Raw genomic sequence first — 12451 nt, 5'->3', positions numbered from 1 at the left:
CAACATAGAAAAAGCATATTAACAAAAAAGGAAAATTGAGCAAAAGCCAATTAAACTTTGGCTCTGTATATGATCTCAAAAAGGAGGTAGATTCGACACACGGATCTCTTCGAGCTCGAATTCTTCTATACATCAACAGTCCAGATCATGTTGTACACCCACTTTAGAAAGTTGGTCTGTTGCATTGTTCCGTTCCCTATAAATGTGACATATTGTAATATCCTTAAAAAACTGCTTAATATATTTAGCTTCTTCTAACAAAGGAGATAGAATATAATTCTGACTTCTGCTCTCACCTTTGAACCATTTGATAACATTCATTGAATCCCCAAAAATCTGAACCGAAGAAATGCCCAGATGAGTAAGCCAACATAGAAGGATTTTTAAGGATTGTAGTTCTGCATAATTAATGGATCCTTCGCCCAGCCCCACTGAGGCTTTTAGGCATCTTTGTGCGTTCATGTGTATCACCATGCCTGCCCCACATCTATTACTTTGATCGGATGCCCCGTCAAATAAGCCCAAGGGATGTTTCCTTTGATATGTTCCTCCCTTATTACCCTGGAGAATGATTCCCGAGGTGGCTCAGGGATACTCTCATAGATTGAAACACATTCAATAGCAATGTGCCCTGTTGAAGGAGTTAGATCCTTAAGGATACTTCTATTCCGAGCCAACCAGATACCCCAGGATATTATTAACTATAAATTATGTAGGTTCCCTTCCGGAGAGTCCTTCCACCAAATTTTCCATACCTCCTTTAGGACTTCCCCCTCCCATTTCTTACTGTTCTTTAGCAACCTCCCAGTTTCCAACCATACTACCCTAGTGAAGGGGCATTTTAGAAATAGGTGTTGGATCGATTCTTCATCATTTTTGCACAATGAACACCAGCCTGGGCCCATCTTAAACCTCTTCTAAAGGTTGTCCCAAGTAGGGACTTTATTCTGAAGGATGCACCAAAAGAACATTCTTGCTTTTGCTGGATATTTAAGCTTCTAGATATGATTCACCCACCACTCCGGATTCCCCCATCCCTTTTTTGACATAAGGAATTTGTATCCAAAATCTGGGGAATAATTACCAGTAGGAGCATATGCCCACCTTAGCCGGTCTGGTCGGTCTTTGAGCTTAACATTGGATCTTGACAGTTCCTTGGTGTAGTGTTGCCACTCCTCCATCCATTGCTAATCAAGGTTAAGATCTACTCAAGATAGCCATGCTTGGCCCCATATCGAGGAATGTTTGACTTTTTCAATCTGGCTTAGATGATGGATACCTCTTATTTCAAGCTGATTAATGATGTCCAAAGATAGTGAAAAGCCTTCGTTGCATCCCACCCATGGATCCTTCCCTATTCTTACTTGTTCTCCATTCCCAACCTGCCAGGAGAGTCCTTGCTCAATAATTTTGATAGCGTCCAAAGTTGCTTTCCAGACAACTGAAGATTGAGCATTTTTCTTGTTTGGCTTCCTGATCCACTCATCCAGAGGGGTGGGATCAATATATTTTCATTTTACCACTATTGTCCACAAATTTTCCATCATTAGTAGTCTCCATCCCAACTTTGCTGCTAAGGATGGTCCAAATGCTGTAAGGTCTTTTATACCCCATCCCCCCCATTCCTTGGGTCTAGCCACCTTGTCCCAAGCCACCTAGGGGAGGACCAAATCCTCTTTAGAGCCAACCCACATAAATCTACTACACACTCGCCTCACCCTTTCCAAAATTCCTTTCAGAACCTAGGTAAGCGCCGCCCAGTATACAGGAATTGCCATTAATACAGATTTTATAAGGACTAATCTACTAGCTCTAGATAACCATTTGAAGCTCCAATGATTGATCCTAGTTTCAATTTTTGCCACCAGCCAATACCAATCTTGTTTTCTGTACGAGTGTGGCTTTAGAAAGAACCCAAGGTATTTGAAACTGTCAACCATCTTCTTGTCTTCAAAAGGCAAATCCTTTGCTATATTTCTGGTTTCCATCCTATTGAAACCTTCCAGAATTATGGAAGATTTTTCTTTATTAATACACATACCTGTGGCTTTGAGAAATAGATCTAAAATTTGTTTTAAGGCCTTTGTTTCATTTCTGCTACCATTACTGAATAGAAGAATATCATCCACGAACAACAAGTGAGTTATATATAGGTTGACTTCCACTTCTACTCCCTGTATGTCCCCTCTTCTCCTCGCTTCCAGTAACATTTGACTAAGTCCTTCTGCTGCTAACATGAAGAGAAGTGGGGATAATGGGCATCCTTGTCTCAGTCCTCTTTGACTTTGGAAAAATGTGGATGTCACCCGTTGATCAGGATAGAAAAACTAACATTGTTCAAGCAACCCATAATCCAGTTTATAAATCCAACTTGGAATCCCAAGTGAGTCAACAACATTTGAAGATACATCCAACTGATCCGATCATAGGCTTTTGAGAGGTCAATTTTCACTATTGTGCCTTTCCTTTTACTTTTTTTGATGTTGTGAATGGTTTCCTGAGCCACTCCTACTACTTCATGTATCTTCTTGCCATCTAGGAATCCAAATTGTTCTTTTGAAATATTTTGTGAAAGGATCGGTTTCAATCTGACAACTATTACTTTGGCAATTATTTTGTAGATGCAATTACAAAGTGATATTGGCCTAAAATCCTCAAAAGATGAAGGATCCTCCTTTTTTGGGATTAGGGCTATGAAGGTGGAGTTGAAGGGTTCATAAATCGCCCCTTTTATCCTGGATTCTTCAACCACCTCAGTCAGTTCATTCCCAATTATCTCAAAAAAGTGTTGAAAGAGCTCCACAGTCCATCCATCCGGACCAGGGCTCTTATCCTTTTGCATTGACTTTAAGATTCCTTCAACCTCCCCTCTAGTGACTTCCCCCATGAGAGCTTCATTTTCCTCTTCTCCCACATACCTAGGGAAAAACTGAGCTGTCCTAACCACCTCCGCTATCGACACTTTTGTGGGAGCTTTGAAGAGATTTTTGAAATGGCTTCTTCCCATTATTGATAACTCCTCAAAAGAGTTGGCCTGCCTTCCATATTCTGATTTTAAGGACCAAATGGTATTTGTGTTTTTCCTTCCTTTTGCATTTTGCAATTTTTTTGACATTTCATCTCCAATCCTCAGCGAAATTTCCCTAATTCAAGTCACCACTATTCTTCTCTTAATGATAGAATTTTTCTGCACATTGACTCCGTCATCTTGATCCTATCTCTTTTGCCTATTGTTTCATATCCATCTTCTTCCAGACATTCAAGTTGATCGAGTTCCAATCCTATTTGCTTTAGATCTTCTTCTTCTTTAACTTTCTTCTCTCTAGCCCATTCAACTGTTGCTTTCTTTAAGTGTTTTAGGTTCTCCATAAAACAAAAGGCTTTTCCTCCATTCTTGCTTGGGTCCACATGTCTCCATGTTTTTTTAAACAATATGTTATAAGATTCCTCCATAAGACAGGATGGATTAAATTTAAATGGAGCTGCCGGATTTCTATTAGGCCCTTTCATTTCAAGTAGAACTGGTAAGTGATCAGAGTCGCCTCCTTCTCCTACCCAATGTCTAAATACTGGAATCATGACCACTACTTCTTCTCTCAAGAGAAACCTGTCCAACCTCTTTGCCACCCTATCTTCCCTGTTCTCTTGTTCCTCTAGGTAGGTCTAGGTTTCAACAAGTTTATATCCATCAACTTCCTTTCTCTGATTTTATTGGAAAAGAAATCAGAAAGAGGGTTAGCATGAGCTGATGGTCCCCAGGTTTCAGAAATTCCCATAGAAAAATTTAAATCTCCTCCAATCACCAGGTTCAGATTATCCATAAAAGACTTTGAGCACAGATTATTCCAGAAAGATACCCTATCCTGACAAGGACCATAGATGTTAAGGATCAAAATATTTGAACACAACTCCAAGGAATAGACTTCTACTCCTAGGGCCTGGTCCAGACCCCACGAAGTAATAACCTTAAGTCTTCCTTCCTTCACTCCCGTTTCCAACCCCCCAGATCTACCTTTTGCATCCAATGCCTGAAAGTGCCATCCAGGCAAAATTTTCAACAGAGCTTTAGTAACCTCTACTCCAGCTCCCAGAATCTCTTACAGAAGTAGCACATCTAGGTTGTAATTATTAATCAACACTTTCAGAGCCATTCTTTTAGGAGCACTGGCTAACCCTCTATAGTTAAAATACATAATAATCATTTAGAAACCACAGGGGTGGGGAGGGGGGGTGCGGATTTGATTTCCTCCCTCTAGTTTTTTGGGTCCCCTCAATAATTGACTACATGCCCAACCCTCCCACAACCTCCCAAGGAGAGGTTTTATTTTCACGAGGTTTGAGGTTGTAATGAGGGTTTATAGAAAGAGTTACAACCAATCCATCAGCCTCTTCACTCATCCCAGGGCTTCGGTTCAGATGTAATTCGGGGATTGAGGTGATTATACTATCCAATTGTTCACATACACTGTTAACATGAATATTATCAGAGTTCATTAGCTTGGAGGGACCAGGCTTGGACAATGAATTAATCAAAGATTGAACAGGAGAATTGATAGAAGGGTTAGGTTCTAGAGTCGTACCCTCTAGCTGATGACCTGGACCCCTCCCTTCTTATTTTACTGACACTAGTCTGGTCGCCGTCTCCTACTGCTGATGCATGTCGATAGGATGTTCATCCTCCTGAACTTCCATTTTCTCCACTGGATCCTCTTGCATCCTGTCAACTTCCATCTGATCCTCACCTGAGCCTAGAGTCTCCTTGTTCCATTTTTTCTCCCCATTTGATCCTTTCCCTCCCCCTTCCTTTCTCTGCCTCATTCTTTGCCTAAACCCCAGCGGACATTCCCTTGCCAGATGTCTGTATTTATGACATCGATGACAATGAAAGGGTAGGTGTTTATAGTCTAACAACCAGGTGTAGGAGAAATCCTTATATTGAAAATTAATTTCTTCTGCCAGTCCTTCCTGGGGGTTTAAACTTACCAGAATTCTAGCCATCCCTTGATCTCTGGTTTGCAGGAATGACATATCAGATTCCAAGAACCAGCCTAGGTGATTCCTAATTTCCTTGAGAACTAAATCGAACCACAAAAAAGGAGGGAGCCAAGGCATTCAAACCCACATAGGGGATTCATCCACCTTTTCTGGCTGCACATCAAACAAGGGGTTCCATTTAAAAAAAAATGGGTGTCTCCTGAAACACCAGTTCCTTCCCAGAACCCATTCCACAGTTTCAATCTTATCGAATTTTATCATAAACCATCCTTTTGCAAGAGATGAGACCACAAATGACTTATCCAACGCCTCTTGCCAGTTTTTCGCTGTCCATTCTTGAATATAGTTGGCTGAATATTTCTTCCCTTTTGCTCAGCCAACCAGGGTTAATTCTGAGACCTCCATGGCCTCGTCAATTTGTACATCCATCCCAAGAACCAGGTTTGCGACTACCTCAGTCCTCTTTATTATCTTGTGTTTTTTCCTCTTTTCCCTAGACTACCTGTGCCGCACCCCTTCCTCCCTGTCCTGTGTAGTTTCTTCCGCATTGACTGCAACTTCTTGGAGTGTTTCAGAACACCCCTCCTTCGTGAATATTCTGAGTCCGTTGAAAACTCCTCCTTCCTCTTGGGCTATCTTCTCGACCCCTAGTAAGGTTCCCTTCCTCCTGTTACCCTTCCGCCTCCGGGTAGCCCTCCCTTCCTTCCATAGGGGTTATATCTTCCCCTCCACCTACCTTCCCAAAACCTTCCTTACATGTGTCTACCGCCTTCCAGACACTGGTTTGTTCCTTCCCTTGGCCTAACAACCCTATTATACCCATCCTTGAAAATTGGTCATACAAAAGGTTTTCTCTTCTTCCCACATTGAGTGGGATTCTGCATGAATGAATATTGTTCAACTGAAACCCTTTCCCACCCTCTTCTGGCTCCGAATCTTCCACAAGGAATGAACACAAGCCTTCTTGACCCTTGAAACCACAACTAATGACTATGTCTTCTAAACCCCTAGAGTAAAATTCTTTAGGCGAGCAAGGAACAATGTTACTTACTTGAACAACCGCATTTCCCATTGCACAGTGCCCAGAAAATAAATATGTATGCCTCCCTTATAGCTCTTGCCCCTCCCAATTCTCCAAGTAAGTCAGACCTATGCTTTTCTCTAGGAGTCCTAGAGATTTTCTTTGTTTCCGACCCGCACCCAAGCCACCTTTCTTCCTTCCTGGCTGTCCAGCTAGATGAATATACCTCTCTATGTTTTGATTCGTGACCTCCGACCCGCAAATTGACAGAATGTCCTCAGGTTCGGGGTCTAGATCAACAACTTCTCTTTGTTTGACCATCTTCCACCCTACAGTTTGCTGTTAACAAATTATCACAAGACCCGACTGCCTGAGCTTCAACCATGGGCGTGTGCAACTGGATGGAGATGACAACGCAACGAAAAACTAAAATGTTACTAGTTACTCCGTTCGCCATCGTCCAGTCTCCCCTAAGCCCCATTGGCATTGTTCCCGAGACATCAGCCCCTGTGCATGTCTACCGCCACCTGCCTTCCCATCCCTGACAACTGCTCCTCGCTGCGCCAGTTGTGTGATGTCTGTACCCACCCCTTCCTATCACAGTTTTGACCCTGTAGAAACCCTCACCATATGTTTGGTTTTTTATTATAAAATGTATAATTGCCTCCCCCTCTTCCTACCCAAGATTAAAAAATATATTATTAAATAATTTTGTTTTTATTTATATTTTATAAAATATTTTTTTCTAAAATATATTTGTCAGTTTTTACCAATTTATTATTTTCTAATTATAATTAATTTATCAAAATTATAATTTAATAATATTATGTTGCATTATTTTGATTAAAATTTTTTGCCAAGACAAAAACAATAGAAGCTTAATGTGAGTGTTAGAGTCAGTCTGTTCAGCCCTCTGTCAGAGATCAAAACGTCTTTTTTTGCATTTAATTTTAGGTGTCTCATTTAGCTTGATCATCTGCATTCCATTAGGAGCATCGATCTTCTGACGCAAGGGTCTTGTCTTCATACTTCCCTCATGTCATGCACCTGCTGGTTTGTGTCTGATCATCAAAGTTCATCAAATCAATTTTTCAGTCATTATGGATGGTCTTTTGGTCAGCCAAGAGTCATTTCAGTCATTAGGTCTAAGGTTTCGCAAATTTTGTCTTCAAAGTATCCAATAATGCCAGCAGGCCCATGAGGATGTCTCCAATAAGTTTTCATTCCAAAAATTTCATTATCAATAATGCTCGAGAATGATTCTTCTTCAAAACTTTGTTTTGAAGAAGAAATTGTTATATTTATTTTTTGTAATAAATATGTAATTTTTAAGGTTTTTCAAGTTCTACAGTTCTTCAGTGCAGCCCTGGTCATCCTTTGCCGAAATCCAAGGCCATCATCCCTGCAAAAAATTTCCAAGAGTTTCATCATTTCAGTCAAAAGTCAAAGGAAACAACAAAAAACAGAGTTTGTATTAAAAAGTGGAAAGTGCCAAATTCCAAACATAAGAAAGTGGGTTTTTGAAAAATGAAAATCAAATCCATGACTATACAAGATATTTTCATGATTCAAATGTCATTTGCACACAAGAGGTTGTCAAAGACACAAAGGAAAATCGTGGAGAAGCGAATTTTGTGTTTGAGGCCGAGACTGTGTGTTGGAATGTTGCGTGACGCATTGGGAGGTAGTCGCGACGCATAGAGCCGCCGTTCACAGTGTTGTTTTGAACGTGCATGGCGCATATACAGGTGGCGGCACACTGGGTTGTGCGCGCGACGCACAGAGCCAACAACTGAAATTTATCATGCCTTCAACGAAAATTCAACTCTTTCCTCCCATTTGCATCGAGTAAGTCCGATTAACCTTGCACTTGTTGTTGAAGAGTGTTTGGTATGGTTCGAAGCTTGATTTGGAGAAATTTGGGTGTTAAAATTTAAACCCTATCCTCTCATGAAAAACTGCTTTTAAGGTTTGAATTTGAGCATTAAAAATTGCCTTTGGTGCTGCAATAATCTAAACCCTGTTTCCCTTTCCCATCACTGTAATCACATCGTCATTTCAATCCCCTATTCCCCCATTTATTCCTATCCCTATCCCTAAACCCTACAATATCCCATCCCTATCACTTTCCATGTCATTTGCAAAATCCCTAAATCACCAATTCGCAACAGTCAAGTGATTGTTATTGCACACCTTAATTTCACTTGACAAACTCCACTTTTCCCACTGTTTCATATTCCTCACAGTCCCTCATTTCCCTTTGGCATAGTTGGCATTGAAAACAAAGGCACCAATTAGTCATTTCCAACAAACCAAACATACACCTTGCTTGAAACATTATGGAAATGGAGACTGATTCATCATATGAACAAGACAGTGATTCTACCACAGAGCTTCATGCATCGAGGAGGCCTCGTAAGGGTGGTAGACATGTTAGAGAAGAGCCCACCTCTTTGATTGAATTGCAAGCCTGCCCACTTGCCATGGCATGTTTCCAACAACACTCATGCTTTCAGTATTGCGAAATGATTGCTCAGATTCAACATCATCAGGAGTTGGCTCGGTTATTTGTTTTGCATTTGCATGATGGTCAGGTAAATCTTGCTGGTGTAAATTTCACCTTGACAACAGAGACTGTTTCTCAAGCAACATGAATATCGAATGCAGGCGAGGAGTGGAACAAAAGAATGCAGGTAGAAAGAGTACATTATGAACCATATATCAGACCTAGCTATGTGAGACAACTCAGTAGGGTGTTCCCATTCTGGTTTTTTAAATAATCCTATGCACCGTTGATGAGACTCATTATCAGATACTTCAGTTGTGAGGGCCGCTTCTCACGCCTATATGTGTATCATATCAGATTGTTGATGCATTTCACGAGAGTGAAGATGATGAACATTCCATATTTCATGTGCCGAAACATCGAGAGGATGACTACTCTTGTGTAGAAGAAGACTCCTGAACAACATTACAACAACATTTACCACTATGCGCTCATCAAGATCATTGTTGTGCATCAGCTTGGCTTGCAGGGTATCACATGGGAAGATTTCATTTCCCGTGAGTTCTTCACAGCTTTAGTAGCTCATAAGGAGGTTTTCCATCATGCAGGTGAACCTTCACATCAGCATGGAGGTCAGGAGGCAGAGACTACTAGTGTGCCGACATATGTCACCTATCAGAGAGGCATGAGAGGATTGTTTGCAGCAGCCCGACGAGTACTATCTCCACCTGGGGTGGAAGGGGTCTCGTTGCCATCATCAGCAGCACAGGTATAGGTACAAGACAGAGGAAAGAAGCCTATGCAGGATGAGGGCCCTTCAGGAGGCCTATACATTGATTTCATACTCATCGATGATGATGTGAGCTCTCTTAGCTCAAAGTTGAGGGAGGTCATTCAGGAGCAGAAAGCCGAGATAGATGCAATGAACAACAAGTTGCAGAGATCTCAATGGGTCATAAAATATTTGGAGCAGTGAAACAAACAACTGGAGTATTAGCATACAGTCATGGAGTTACAAAACATTCGGCAAAACCGCCTAGCTACCCAAAGGAGGAGGATAGAGTTCACTTCATTGGAGCAGGAGATAGAGGCTCATCAAGAGACTTGGCTTGACAGGGTCAGTAATCATCTTGAGAAGCTGTTGGTGAAGGCAAACAAAGACAAGGACATGCTCAGGCACATGAAAAATCATTATTGGGCACGAACTCATGTTTGCAACGCAAGGATCAAAATCCTGAAGGCAAGACTAAGGAGAGCAATAAAACGACGCAAAAGGCATGATAGGCTCCGAATCTTGGCCGAAGCTTCTTTGGCTGAGCATGATACTCAATGATGGACCTTCAGTCCAAATTTCAACAAATTTGGAGAAAATTTTGTCAATTTTGAATTTTTTTGGCTTCAAAACAGATTTTCCTGCCCAACGCATAGCGCCACTTGGCGCGCGCTTATAATTGGGAGATCCTCTGGAGGAAAACTTTATATTTCTGGATTTTTTATGAAAAATTTTTCATGCTCATGAATTACCTAAGGATTTCATCAAGTTCTGGGTTGCCTAAAGGGTAAAAAACACACAAAAAATGACCTCTCTGCCACCTTTTGCACCCACAGGAAGCAGTCTTGGGAGATTGAAGTTTTGGAGGGGAAAATGACATCCAAATCCAGAAATTCCACTTGGGTTGGAAAATAGACAGGCAGGGCTTTCCAATGAGCTATCATGAGCTCAATTTGGACCTCAGGAAATGCCTCAAAATCAGCCTCAAAGTTGTGCTACACATATAGGTTTTGGGCGCAGCGCATAGAGAATTTTGGCCTATTTTTCACTCTTCAGCTTAGAATTTCGGCTAGTCTTGACTAGTTTTACTTTTTGATGCTACTTTTGATCTAAATTGATGTAATTTCATGACCATGATGTAATTTTGGCACATTTTTACTTGTCTTAGTAGATTCATTCACCAAAAGGTGAAATGTGAGTGAATGAATCAGTTTCCTAACATATAGAGGCAAGTTGTTTCATTGCCTATTTTTCAGTTCCTTGTTTAGATATGGCTGAAACAGCTCCTAGAATGATGAGCTCGACCCTTGGAGGCATGGGAAGGAGTTAGGCTTGTCTATATCATGTAATTTCTCAGTCATTTTCAGGGTTGGACACTTGGGATTTCTCGGCACTCCATTGTACATCAGATTTCTGCATTTTTGGCAAAGGAAAGACCAAGGGTTTTGCAGCACTGTTTTGGATTCCTGTGGCTCTGTGTTTTGATGGTGTTCCTCTCTATGTAATTTGTGAGTTCACTGATATTTATGTGCATCATTTCCTTTTCTCTTTGCTTCTGAAATTAAACAAATGAGTGATAAAGGTAGAATTCATTAGCTTGCTGTGCTCTGCCTGTTAGTTTTGTTTAATTTTCAATGTTTTCTTCAATTGGAAGAGGATTCTTGGTACCCTCTCGCCCTCTGCAGCTTCTCACCAGTCTGAGCCCTCCATATTTACAAATCAAAGCATCAAAACGATTGCCTTTCTTGCCCCAATCAGAAGTCTACAAAACTGGCCTTCATCCCCGTACCTAAATTTGCCTTTCCTTTGTTTCCAACAAAACTCCCAAAAAATCAAATCAAATCCTTGCACTTCATACCTAGCCTAACATTAGAAGATATTTCAGTCATCTCAAGCCCCATAGATCATCATTTGCTGAGATTGACTCGGAGAGAAACCTCTCCTGTCCTCGTTGGGCTAGCTACGAGGCTGAGCGTGGTTTGATGTTGGTCCTGGATCCTACCTTTTCAGCCTGAGGTAAATCTAGGCACTAACATAGTGGCGACTCCACTGGGGACTAAATTATTTGTTTGTTGTTATTCTTCATTTTATAAACTACAGAAGGAGCCTAAAGATTAGCCAGGTAGCCTTCGAAACACTTTTTCTTTGCATTAGCACAAGTAGATAAATGCTACTTTAGTCAATCTCCGGTCTAGTCTTATAAACAAAGTATCTAACTTGCAAATCACCCTAGTACATCTGAGAATTCTAAGCTTTTGGATGATAAGTTTAGGATTTGATAGGCTGAACGAGTTGTTAATTTCCATTTGATTTCTTGAAATAATAAGATCACACTGGCTTCCAGAAGAAATACCAGAGCGAATCTGGATCCTGATCCTCCTCCTGTCTACGAAAATCCCAATCTTATTCCAAAAATTGTTCGCCAAGGAAGTTCTATCATTACCGTGTTCAAAGCTCAATCATGTCCTGTTGGTTTTGAGTATCTTGAGGACCAAGAATTTGATGAGCAATTTGAGTTGTCTTTGTTTGAAACCAAATCTGAAAGCGGTGTCGATTCCACTATCTTAAATCCTGAGTTTGTTCGAAATCTTGAAACTGAAAGGGCCAATAAATCCATTGATGATTATATTCTGAATCGACTTCAGAATTCAATTGTGGCTTCTAATATCTCTAATTTTTTAGAGACTGCTTCTGCAACCTTGGGTCATCCGCAATTGCATCTAGTTCAAGAATTCCCACCGAACCTCCTTTCATTCCTACCCTTCCCCCATAGCCTACTATCTCTGATAAAAAATCTGCAGTCGTATCGCCTCCATCTACTCCTTATACTCCTAAAATAGCTAAGATTGCTTCACCTCCGCATACACCTCCTCATACTCCCCATACATCAGCTCCACCGACTCCCCCAACATCACCAAGACCGATTGCAAATCCACCAAGCGCAATGGTTGCTCATTTTTCACCTCTTGTACTGCCTCAAAATTTGGATGATATGCTTGCCGACTACCAAAGAAAAATTCCTTTGTTTGATGGCACTCCTCATGGTATCACAGCTCAGCAACATGTGGACAGAATGACAGATTTCTTCGATCTTCATGAGATTGATGCAGAAAATGTAACCATGAGACTGTTTGTACAAACATTTGGTGGTGAAGTA

Source organism: Pinus tabuliformis, chromosome 8 (assembly GCF_031772625.1).
Source record: "Pinus tabuliformis cultivar Carrire ecotype Pingquan chromosome 8, CPIR1, whole genome shotgun sequence".
In the NCBI taxonomy this organism is placed as follows: domain Eukaryota; kingdom Viridiplantae; phylum Streptophyta; class Pinopsida; order Pinales; family Pinaceae; genus Pinus; species Pinus tabuliformis.
The sequence above is the reverse complement of the archived record's forward strand: the minus strand, read 5'-3'. Positions refer to the sequence as shown.